The sequence below is a fragment of the Callorhinus ursinus genome, unplaced genomic scaffold (assembly GCF_003265705.2).
Source record: "Callorhinus ursinus isolate GAN/ISIS: 27379988/994484 unplaced genomic scaffold, GSC_fseal_2.0 scaffold14, whole genome shotgun sequence".
In the NCBI taxonomy this organism is placed as follows: domain Eukaryota; kingdom Metazoa; phylum Chordata; class Mammalia; order Carnivora; family Otariidae; genus Callorhinus; species Callorhinus ursinus.
Window position 1 is genome coordinate 18,894,523 of NW_027397076.1, and position 11,838 is coordinate 18,906,360.

The 11,838-nt window shown below is 40.4% G+C and overlaps 1 long non-coding RNA gene across 1 annotated transcript; it reads left to right on the forward strand.

Moving 5' to 3' along the window:
• The first annotated feature begins 3 nt into the window (after positions 1-3).
• On the forward strand, positions 4-11,032 carry LOC141374158 (uncharacterized). Its single transcript, XR_012380804.1, has 3 exons — positions 4-27; positions 10,261-10,368; positions 10,865-11,032. It is a non-coding gene; the product is annotated as an uncharacterized lncRNA (long non-coding RNA).
• Positions 11,033-11,838: the final 806 nt, after the last annotated feature.

Sequence of the window (11,838 nt, forward strand, 5' to 3'; positions counted from 1 at the left end):
CCCCAAATATCATGGCTTCAATAAGACGTAGGTCTGTTCTTCTCCGATACAAAAGTCTAGCTATAGAGGCTGAAATTGGGGCTTCTTAGTCATCTGGGACACAGGTTGCTTCCAGCCAGCCATCTCACCATGGCTGGTGAACTGGGTACGTGACCCTCATCCTCATGGATGGAGCACGAGGCCTTATATTCAAGTTCCAATTAACAGGACAGAGAAATGAGGACAGAGTTTCTTACCTTTAAGGACACATCTCAGAAATTATATACATCATCTCTGCTTACAGCTCATTGGTCACAATTTAATCACATAGCCATACCTAGTTGCATGTACCCAGTGAACATTTTGGACTTCTAATAATGAGGAAGAAGTGGAGAACAAACTTAGAGATATTCAACAATTTCTATCATGGTCTGTCCAGGTAGAAACCTAAATAGCCATGTGCATCTCCTCACGCTCAGAACACTCACTCCCTCCCTCGAGGGACTCGGTTCAAAATCCCATGCAGTGATTGCAATAAACTCAAGGTTCAGGATCTCTGGGTGATGACTGGTCCCTTCTGTGAGGTCGGAGCAATGTTTCTTTTAGGGCCATAACTTTCTGGGCCCATCTCGCCCAATTGTCTTAAGCGGAGCAGTCACATAATAACCGTAGCAGAAACTCCTATTTGGAAAAGGAGGGAATGCAAATCCATCCCAGTCACGAGGCTGCAGTGTTACCAAATCCTGCTGGGCCAGACTGGGGAAGGAGTGAGGAGGGTGAAGTCTCGTGCTTTGCGTCTGGTGGCTCTTGGTTCTGACTCTCTGGGAGGACCTCTCTTCTTCCGTTTTCCTCCCTGACCACATCTGAAGCAGACCTTGGACAGTTTGCCTTCATTCCCGGCCTCCTTCCTGCTAGTGGGGGATCTGGGTTCCAGGGGTTGCTCTAGGGCTTGAATGATCACAAGGTTTGTCAGGCCAGGCCTGTGGTTTCTTTGGCAATACAATTCCCTCGCAACATTACTAAATGTCTGGTCTATTTGTTTCTGGTTAGTAGTCCTTTGAGTAAGCAAAGCCCAGGAACTCATTTACGCATGGTTTTTAAATCTAAGGACTTTATTTTTGACTTATTGATTGCTGTGTTTTGCTTATCTGAATTGGTTTCTTAGGGCTTCCATAGCGAAGTCCCACAGATGGGGTGGCTTAAACAACAGAGATTTGTTTTCTCACAATTCTGGAGGCTAGAAGTCCAAGATCAAGGTATCATCAGGGTTAATTCCTTCTGAGGCCTCTCTTGTTGGCTTGTAGATGGCTGTCTTCTCCCTGAGTCCTCACATGGTCTTCCCTCTGTGCCTGCTTGTACCCTCATCTTTTCTTCTTATGAGAACATCAGTCGCGTTGGATTAGGGCTCACACTAATGACTTTATTTTCATTTAATTACTTCTTTAGTTACTCTATCTCCTAATTCAGTTGCATCCTGAGGTACCAGGGATTAGGACTTCAACATGTAAATTTTCGGGAATACAAGTCAGCCTATAACACTATCCTTCATGCTACCTCGAACAGGGGCTTGGATAGGAAGGCAACACCTTGAGTATGATCTTTGTTTCTAGGCTGGCTCCCATTGTCTGGCGGAAAACTCTCATATGATAGACACTGAAAATAGGATTTATCTCCTTCTAAGCCTACAATTTGCTTTTAAAAGGTTCTGTTTGGATATAGAAGCAGTTATCTTTTTTCATTCCTTAAAGGCTCCAAATTTAATAGGCTTTTCCAGTAACTTAGATTGCAAACCATAGGCAAAACTGAATTCGCTCCTATTTCTGTAACTGGTTAGTTCTAGGTTGGAACTAATCTCTTTCATGATTATATTTTAAAGGGGATAAGAACCAACATTTCAAATTTTCAGCCATGTGGCCTAGGGCTACAGTTGGGTTGGCTGGGTAGGTTGAGTTGGGTTGCTGGTCTCCAATGTCTATGTGTTTAACACTTGGTATCACAATTTTAAGCTAATGCAAATCATTAGATATGTGTGGCTGTGACTAATAGAGATTTGACACAATAGTGGCTTAAACAAGAGAGGTTTTTTTCTGTCTCTTTCAAGTCAAGATGTAGGCAGTTCAGAGCTGTTATGGCAGTGCTATACCACAGATATCTGCAACCCAGCTTCCTTCAACGTCCCACTTCACCATCTCCTGGGTATAGTTTTTCCTGATGTGGTCCTACTGGTGCTCCCACCATTGTATCCATATTCCAAACAGCAAGATGGATAATGGGGAAGAAGGGACAGACCCTCTTCTTTTAATTACACATCTCAGAAGCTGTACCTACAAGTTCTGCTTATATTCCATTGACCAGAACCCTGTCATATGTCCCTTCCTACTGGGAAAGAGTCTGGGATTTGAAACTCTTATCATTGGGGAAGAAGGGGGAATAGATATTGCAGGGCAACTAGAGTCTTTCCTAAAACTAAAGCAATTTGCTTCCTCTTTAATTCTACTGCCTGGAACTTTTGCACGCTCCCCTTAACTATACAGCACTAGCCATTGATGTTCACAGTGAAGACCCTAAGGAAGACTGAAATTCTGAATTAGTTCTGAACTTTTAAAAACTCAAGTTGTATTCATATTTTGTGGTATTTTAATTACATCAAAATTGATACTTAATGTACGGTAACAAGTAACAAGAATAACTGTTAGCTATTATGAGCTTGCAATATACCAGGTACCATGCTAAGCATTTCCCATTTAGTCTTTACAAGGACTGTAAAAATGGGTTTTCCCCGCACCATTTTACACACAAAGGAACTAAAGCTTAAAGGGATTAAATAACTTGCTCAAGGTCATGTGGTTCCTAAGTGGTGGAGCCGGTGTTTATATTTATATGACTGATATATCTACTGTCTAAGTATATTAAGAGTGGTAGTTCTCAGTTAGAGGCAATTTTGCCCCCAAGGGGTATTTAGCAATGTCTAGAGACATTTTTGGTTGTTATAACTGGGAGGCTGTTGCTAGCATCAAGTAGGTACAGGCCAGGGTGCTGCTAAGCAGCCCTCAATGCACAGGATGACTCCCCAGATAAAGAATTACCTGGCCCAAAGTGTCATTGGTGTCATGGTTGAGAAACTCCGAAATTAAGTCTCACTATGTAACAGATTTGGTGGATGCCTTGGTTCCCACTACATGATAGCAGATAATTTGTGTCCTTTTAGATTGCTACTCTCGGAATAGGGAATTTCCTTTCCTGTGCAAAGGACTAAACTTTTCTTAGTCAATAGGGATCAGTTCTTCCTTTTAGAATTTGGCTGATTTACATTTTGGGGGGAAAAGATTGAGTTTTTTGAGATTGTGGAAGTGGAGAAGTTCACAGAGAAAGAATACAAAACAATATTTGAACATTATTTTATGCTTTGAACTTCTGAAATTTTTAATAGAAAAGGAGACATTCATCCCAATTCATAAAGAAGTGATATAAATTATTAATTGCTTTCTTTGAAAAGAAAAATGGCTGTGTATAAGAGACATATTTGGGACATGAGCCAACGCTTGATGCCACCCTTGAGCCGTTTGGTTATATGGATTTTAAATGCATAAACACTCATAAGGCAAACTTTCCTTTAAGCAGGCATTTACTAAGTACTTAAAGTGAACAGACCTTGTCCTAGGGAACCCAAGTAGAGATGACTATGACTTTTTTACCCGTAAGGAGATTCTGATTTATGGCAGAGAAACAACAAGCAAACCAATGGTTCTAGTTGGTGGAAATTAAGGGATGTGACGGGGATTTGGTGACAACAGAATGGGGTACATTAGAGATGGACATAAGCTACTGTGGGCTCACAGAGGAGAAAACTTCTGTCATTGAGCAGGAGGTGGAGAAGACAGTGAAGACTTCTCAAAGAAGGGGAGATTTGAGTCAATTCTTAAAGATGGTCAGGATTTGCAAGGCAGACAATAAGGGAATAGGTAGGGAGGAGAGGGAGGGAGAAGCCCTGGCCACCTGTGTAGTATTTGCCCTGAAATCCAACACACACTCTAAGGCAGGTCTTCTCCCCCCAGCAGAGAAGGTGGTGCCTTTCCCTTTGCACAGAATTCCCTTCTGAATCTGGCCTCTGGAAATGCATCTGCCTACAGGGGAGATCTACTGAGACTTAGCACTAGTGTTGCCTTATAGCTCCGAAGAGGCCCTGGGACCAACACTTTTGGTATTGGACGCAGCCCTCGCAAGGCCAGGGAGGGGTGAAGTAATGGTGACGGGGCTTGTGGTGTTGCCGAAGCACAGTCACCTGTGGTTTAGGAAGAACCCTGGGGGCAGTGTGGAGGATGGATGGACTGGTGCTGGAGGAGATGAGGCTGGAGTCAAGGGTTCACTGTAATGTCATTCCAGGCCAAGTTTAAGGTAGCATACGTGTAATCAAGACCAATGCCACAAGTAGGTTTAATCCTTTGAAACTACCGTTAATGGGGAGCTCACCTGCTATAAACATTTTACTGGCAGCAGGATATGAATCATAAATAATCCAAGTTTGGAGGGAACAGCCGCCTTATCCAAATACCCTTTTGGCACAAAGAATTAATAAAGTGACACATGCATCTCTAACAGCTAGAGAGCTCTTTAAAGGACAGTTGAGTTCTTCTTTTAATTTTTTTTCTTTTTAATTTTAGTTTTACCAGATGTCTTCAGAATCTGGATTTCCCCCTGATTGCTGGGGGGAATTTATCATTCACTAAATCTGTGTGTGAAGTAGAAAAAAAATATGATTCTGTGACATTTGTGATGTTGGAATTTTTTAAAAATTCAGTAACTAGCAGTTTCATAAACTCATGGACTAGTCAAATTAGAAAAGGCCTTAGAAATGTCTTTCAACTTCCTGATTTTACAAATGAGAAATCTGAAGTTCAAAGACATTATGGGATTTGCCCAAGTTCATAGTTAGCTACTGGCTGGTCTGGGACCCAAATTGAATTTTCTGGCTCCTTAGTCCAGGATTTTCTCCATCAGAAAATGATTTTTTTTTCCCTAAGAATTTTCAAAACTGAGAGTGATTGTTTAGTTTAATGTTATAGCAACTTCCCTAGTTTCTCCATTGAGCAGTTCAAGGGATATACTTCTTAGTTATATTGATTTTAAACAAGTGATTGGGACTGATCTTCAGTTTGCTTGTGTTTTCGAGGTTTTCTTTTTATTCTTTTTATTCTCTTGTTCTTGTTGGAAGAAAATTGGGGGAAAACTCCCCCTTTGCAAAGCATGGAGGTTCTTCCCAAATGAACAGGCAGAGAAGAGAACCAACTGTTAACAAAACATTCATGTGATTAGGACACACTGTTTTAAAAAAGTTAATGAACAAGCACTTAATGATAAAATATTCTAGATTTTCTGCAGGAGTAAAATAAATGTGAGGCTCAGACAATGGAATAAAGTGGCACATTAAAGTCTCTCAGGCAGTTTGGAAGAGTTTTCCATAAGATTTTGCAAAACGGCATCTGGTAAACCCATTCTTGACTGCAAATAGGAATTACTATTCTTTGGCCCAAGAGATATTTTCTCACAGTCAAATGGGGGGTGTTGTCACTTCATCTGACCTGGTGTTTCACAAACCATAAACTCTGCGTCAAAGTGGGGCTCTTTCTTCTTTTGGAGTTCTCAAGGCTAGCCCAGGCTTGTTCAGGGGGCCCTTCCCATAACTTTTGAATTTTTAAAAGATTGAGGCTAAGTACTGTCATTGTTCCAACACAGCTCTTTTCTCCAACTCTTTTCTGGGTCAGCATATTCAGATTTTCCCAGATGTAGTTTGGCCTCAGGAAGACTCGATGACTCAAGTTTCTGTTATATAAACAAAAAGGTTTATACTTACTGCCTCAATTTATGTTGCTAGGGTCTTTACTCATTGAATTTTATTCATCACTAGTATGTCGAGTTTCAGGTTAAAAGGTAGACTGTACTTTCAAAAATTCAGATGGTCTTTTAATAAAGAGTTAAATTATCCAGATGACTTTCCCTCCTTAATTTTATGGAACACACATTGCTAATGGTCCTGCTCCCATATTCATCATCCCTCTCTTCCTGAGCTTTTACTGGGCACATGGTTTCCCAACATGAAGCTGCATTTTCCAGTCTCCCTTGTAGCTGGTGTGGCCATGTCACTAAATTTTGGTCAATGGGTTGTTATCTGAAGTATGTGTGACTTATAGTCTAGTTGTGCAACTTGAAAGGTATGTGGTGTGTTCCCTGATCGGCCCTTCTCTCTGCATGGGAGTTGCATAGGACCCAGAGGTGGAAGTTGTGTCTTGAGGGTGGCAAAGCTGTCCTGTAAGCCCTACACCACTTGCCTCTGAACTACTACATGGGAAAGAAATAATTTCTGTCTTATCTATCTATCTATCTATCTATCTATCTATCTATCTATCTATCCATCTATTATTTTTCATCATGATAAGTGTACTCTTTAATCCTCATCCCTTATTTCCCCAACCCCCACCCATCTCCCTTCCCTTCTGGTAACCATCAGTTTGTTCTCTACAGTTAAGAGTCTGTTTCTTCATTTGTCTCTTCTCTTTTTTTGGTCTTATTTAAGTTATTGTAGTTGGTTTTTTGTTTGTTTGTTTGTTTTGTTATGTCAGCTAAGCCTTGTCCTGATTTGTCTACCTTGCTAGAGTGTTTAAAGCCATTCCAAACTATTCATACCTGAAGGTAGAGGAAGGAGGCAGTGGAGACATTTGTAGCAACTATAAGGAATTCCTGTGACTGAGAATGAGGTGTCCTTCAAGAGTATATCGAGACAGGAGAACCATTCTCAGCACAGCAGCTGAATGGGAACATTTATAAGAACATCACAGACTGAACATAGGTTTGTTTACCTCTGTCTAGTTCCACCTTTGAGTAATTTGTTACCTAATACTAAACCAGGCCATGATGTGGCTTTGTTTATATCGAGGGGCATGTCTCTTCCAGTTGTAAGGGTCTCAGCTGACAATGGTGTGATGACTTCAGCTTCTGACAACTGGAGTATATTCAGAAGCACAATCTGGGGGAAAAGAAAATCAAAATGGCATACAGTATGCCAGATACTGAGGTTAGCCATCTCATAAGCATCTCATTGAATTCCCACTAAAGCCCCTTAATGTTGATGTTTTGTTTTGTTGTGTTTTGCTTTAGGAGAGAGAGACAGCATGAGGGAGCACAAGCTGAGGGAGGGGCAGAGAGAGAATCTCAAGTAGGCTCCATGCCCAGGATGGAGCCCAACATGGAGCTTGATCTCATAGCTCTGAGATCATGACCTCAGCTGAAATCAAGAGTCAGACTTCCAACCGACTGAGCTAACGGTGCCCCTGTTGATGTTTTTATGCACCATTTGTGGATAATGAAACATACTATCCAAGGGTTTAAGAAGCTTGTTTGAAGTTACACAGTAAGAAAAAAAGCTGAGGCTTGAACTCAGGGCCAAGGAATTCCAAGGTTTATGCTTTTTCTAATAATAATAGCAGTCTATGGAAGGAAATAAATCTCCTGATGAAGGACATTAAAAAATAAATTTGCTTGATACCCAAGGTAGTCATCAAGAAAATGACATCGCTTTTGTCTCCACCCCTGCCTGCCCCAGCTTACATGCTCTACAGCTGGTGTTGCGTTCCTATGCTTTACTTTTATATAGCTCATCTTGATGTGCAGAAACAGGACTCATTGGGACCTTGAAATATCATTCGTCAATAACACTGCCTTTAGACAGAATTATAGCAAAATGATCCCTGGTTTTTAAAATCCTTCATAACCTCTCATAGAAAATGATTCAACTTTTTCACAATTTGCACTAAATAAAAAATCTTCCTTCTATACAACATGAGTCCTCTATGCTCTAGTTTGGATGCATACCATGACCATCTCACCGAGTAAGAAAGAAGAGCAGAAATACTTGTTCTTTAACAGTCCTTTCTATCCTAGAAATTTATTTGTTACACTACTCTTTTTCTTGCCCTTTGGACCAATAATCCAGGTTCCTTTAACTTCATCTGCTTCATCTTGGATCTCTGTGGGGTCTTTTGGACACAACTATTTAAGTTTTGCATTTTTCTCTGTAGAACCCAGACTGGGGCTGTAGCAATGGATAGTTACTTTGTGGGTGTGTAGCACTATGCTAAGTGTCATTGTAGCTCATCGTTTTATTTCATCCTCACCACTATTCTGTGAGCAATGTACTATTTATTACAAGCTCTGTTCCACAATGGAGGAAACAGGTGCTTAGAGAAATTAAGTCCTTTATATGCTAAAACATAAGGTCCCCCCAGAAAGGAGGGGATCACCTTTAGTTCAGTCCTTATAAAGTCTCTTGGATTCTGTGCACTTCTTCAACTTGTTTAAAGCCACAGAAGCCTGAGATAACCTCAGAAAATTCTGGCATCTAAAGCTCATAGAAGTCACCTGCAGAATGCCTAAAAAAGGAGGCAAAAAGATATGACAGAGGTTTATTCATTGTTCTTGCAATGGGTGGAGCGGAGTGGTGACTTCACAATTGCAAGTGTTGGATGTCATAACAGCCTTTAAAAAGAGGCCTTTTAAAAGCAAGATATCAGTTATTATATTACATTAAATGAACACAACAGCACAAATGTTCACCTACAGGATGAAGGAACAAAGCAGTTGTTTTCATGTTATGTGAATGAGTGATTGTGGTTTGGGCAACAGTGTCTGATGACAGCATCAAACAACCCATCCAGAAAGGAAGATGATGTACCGTGAAGAAAATGTCCAGTGACGCTGATGGCAATGCTACCTATCTAACAAGAATTTGAAGAAAACAGTTTTGTGAGATGTGAGAGTGAAAAAAGAATATTTCTTTTTTAAAAAAAGATTTATTGATTTATTTTTGAGAGAGAGCAAGCATGTGGAGGGAGGAGAGGCAGAGGGAGAGGGCGAGAGAAACTTTGGTAGACTCCTCTTTGAGTGCAGAGTCCAATGTGGGGCTCGAGCTCATGACCCTCCAATCACAACCCAAGCCCAAACCAAGAATTGGATGCTTAACGGACTGTGCCACGCAGGTGCAACACCCCCCGCCAAACATTTCTAAGTTGATGTTTCCATGATTTTATGTATATCTATGGCTAAATTAATAAGTGAAATGTAAATAGACATTGGTTATTTTATCTATATTCCTAAAAATTATATAAATCTAGTACATAGGAAAAGTTTTCAACCTTCTTTTGAAAATGGAGGCTTTCCTTATATTCAGGAGCCTATAGGAATTATCCAAGTTTATGGAACCAAAAGTGGTAAAAGCTGGGGTGTGACCCATCTGTCTGATTCATGGGCTCAGAGTGGTTACATGGTATGGTGGATTTTTAGAATATCCTGGTTCTCAAGGCTGCTTTCTCTGTTTGTGCTGCTGCATTCCCTTCTGTAAGTGCCGTTTAGCAAAGTTGGCAGAATGAATGCATGAGAAGGCTCTAAAGAAGTCAAAACCCCACAGGTATATAGTGTTTACTAGGTACGGTAGAATGAGGGTTTCAGTGTGTGCTCACTAATAAATGTCAAGATTATTATCCCTCTTTTGTCCTGTTCAGTAGCTCATTTTTTTTTTATGTTTAAAGGGAAAATGCTTTTTTTCTAGAATAATTTTTTATAGACTCAATCTACAAGAGGGGAACATGGATCTGTACTGGGCAATTCTACCTCCAGGAATATTTCTGACCTGTTATGATGTAGACATTACATAAAGAGTCTTAGATCATATAACCTCTCTGTCCTGGTTTCTTCATTTGGAGAACAAGGACATTGATGCTTTATATTCACTTCGCCTCCATTCTGCGTCTCATCTCTCCTTCCCCCCTCCCCTCCCCCAAATAACCTGGGAAGATATTTGGAATAATGCTTATACAATATCCATCTTGCCTTAGGATGAGTAATTATACATGATGGAAAACACATGAAAGTATCTTATGAGGCTGTTTGTTTCCTCCCCTGTCATCCACATACCCCCACCATCCACTCCCACATCTTTTGTTAAAAGCTAAAAGCAACTGCCAGAAATCATGTGATACAACTTCTTGGTCTAATGCACCAAATATTTTATTCAGTTTATTGACAACAGACTGTTGAGGTCTGCCTTTATTTCTTTCTATAAGAAACTGACTTTTTCTCTTCCCCCTGGTTGAACTCTACATGAAGGAAGCCAGTTTATTAGGCCAGTGGCAGTTACTTGGATGTTGGAACATATGGTCCACAAACTGCTTCGTTCTGTTTTAAATCAGTTACTCCTGATGGGCTCCATTCTCTCTGCCATTTATGCCACAGGTGAAGTAATGAAGATGCTTATTGTGGCTTCCTGTTAATATTCCAAGGCCTGAGGCTCTGAACGGCAGGATGTCTGTTCTCCAGCTGTTTCTCCAACAGGAAGAAGGGGTAAAGTAAACAAAGCATACACAGTAGTTCACTGAAACCACAGGTAAACCACAGCTGCGGTAGAAACAATTCACTGTTACCAGACTGGTCCACCACCATAGATTCCCATCAGCAAAAGCAGCTTCCAAATACTTTTAGGGTAGGAGATAGTTTCTTTCGGGGCCTTCATACCCAGAGGGCAGCTAACCTGTAAATCCGGATTTTGACCAAGGAGTCCTAACGTTTCTGCCTTTTTAATGATTTTTAAGTGTAATTTTGTGGGATGGAAAGAGGACAATCATGGTATAAACACACACAGATTTCTACCATTTACTACTTTGATCTTAAATTTGAATTTAAAATATATTTGATTTCACAAGACATTCAAAAATGGGCTCTGTGTAACACTCTTGCTAATATCTTACTGCGTAATACAAGCAAACATAATTTCCCCCAGATGCCCGAATGTAATCCAGCCAATTGAAATGCAGAATTCGTGTTATACTTGTCTTTCCAGTGATATAGAAAATGTGGAGAAGGGCGCCCGGGTGGCTCAGACGGTTAAGCGTCTGCCTTCGGCTCAGGTCATGATCCCAGGTCCTGGGATGGAGCCCCGCGTGGGATTCCCCGCTCGGCGGGGAGTCGGCTTCTCCCTCACCTTCTGTCCCTTCCTCAGTCCCCCCATTTGTTCTCTCTCACTCATTCAAATAAATAAATAAAATCTTAAAAAACAAAAATGTGGATAATATGAAAGCCTCATGTGAAATATTTATGGAAGAAGGACTCAGAGCCTGATTCCTGAGCCTATTTCTATATAGATGTGTAAGTTTGGAATCCAAAGCGAATTTCTCCAAGGAAAGATCAACTTACCTCTTAGTCATCTATAAGATCTAAATCCTGACCTTCTGAAATGCTGCCAGTGAATTCCCAAAGACTTTTTCAAAAGAAAAAAGGTGTGTATTTATTCATCTCACTGAAAGCAATACTCCGTACAGGGCCAAGTATGATTCAGAATGAAATTTAAATTGGATTAAACAAACCATGCAAAGTCACAGGCTTGAGTGGACATAGATATTTTTAATGAACACTGATGGTAATGAAATGGATTCACCAAACCAGTCACTCTTACCTGCCTCATGGTGACCATGGAAAGACTCACACACCATTTTATTATAATCACTTGCTATGTTTAAACCTTATGGTATTATTTTTCTTATTATTTTATTTTCCTATAGGGAAAAATGAAAGTCTGTGGGTAGCGTTGTCTAAGGAGTTTGATGGATGCCTAGTTTGACTCAAAGATAAAAGGATGCTTAAAACTCTATTTACATATCATGGGCTTCAATTCTGTGACTATGTTGAGACATTTTTTTTTGGTCAGCCATAACCAAGACTTACTATAGCACTCTCAATTTATTAAGAAAACAAACAGTATGCTCTTTAGGTTAAGAAACTAATGACTGGGTTAAAGGTGACTACAGTATCCCTGCT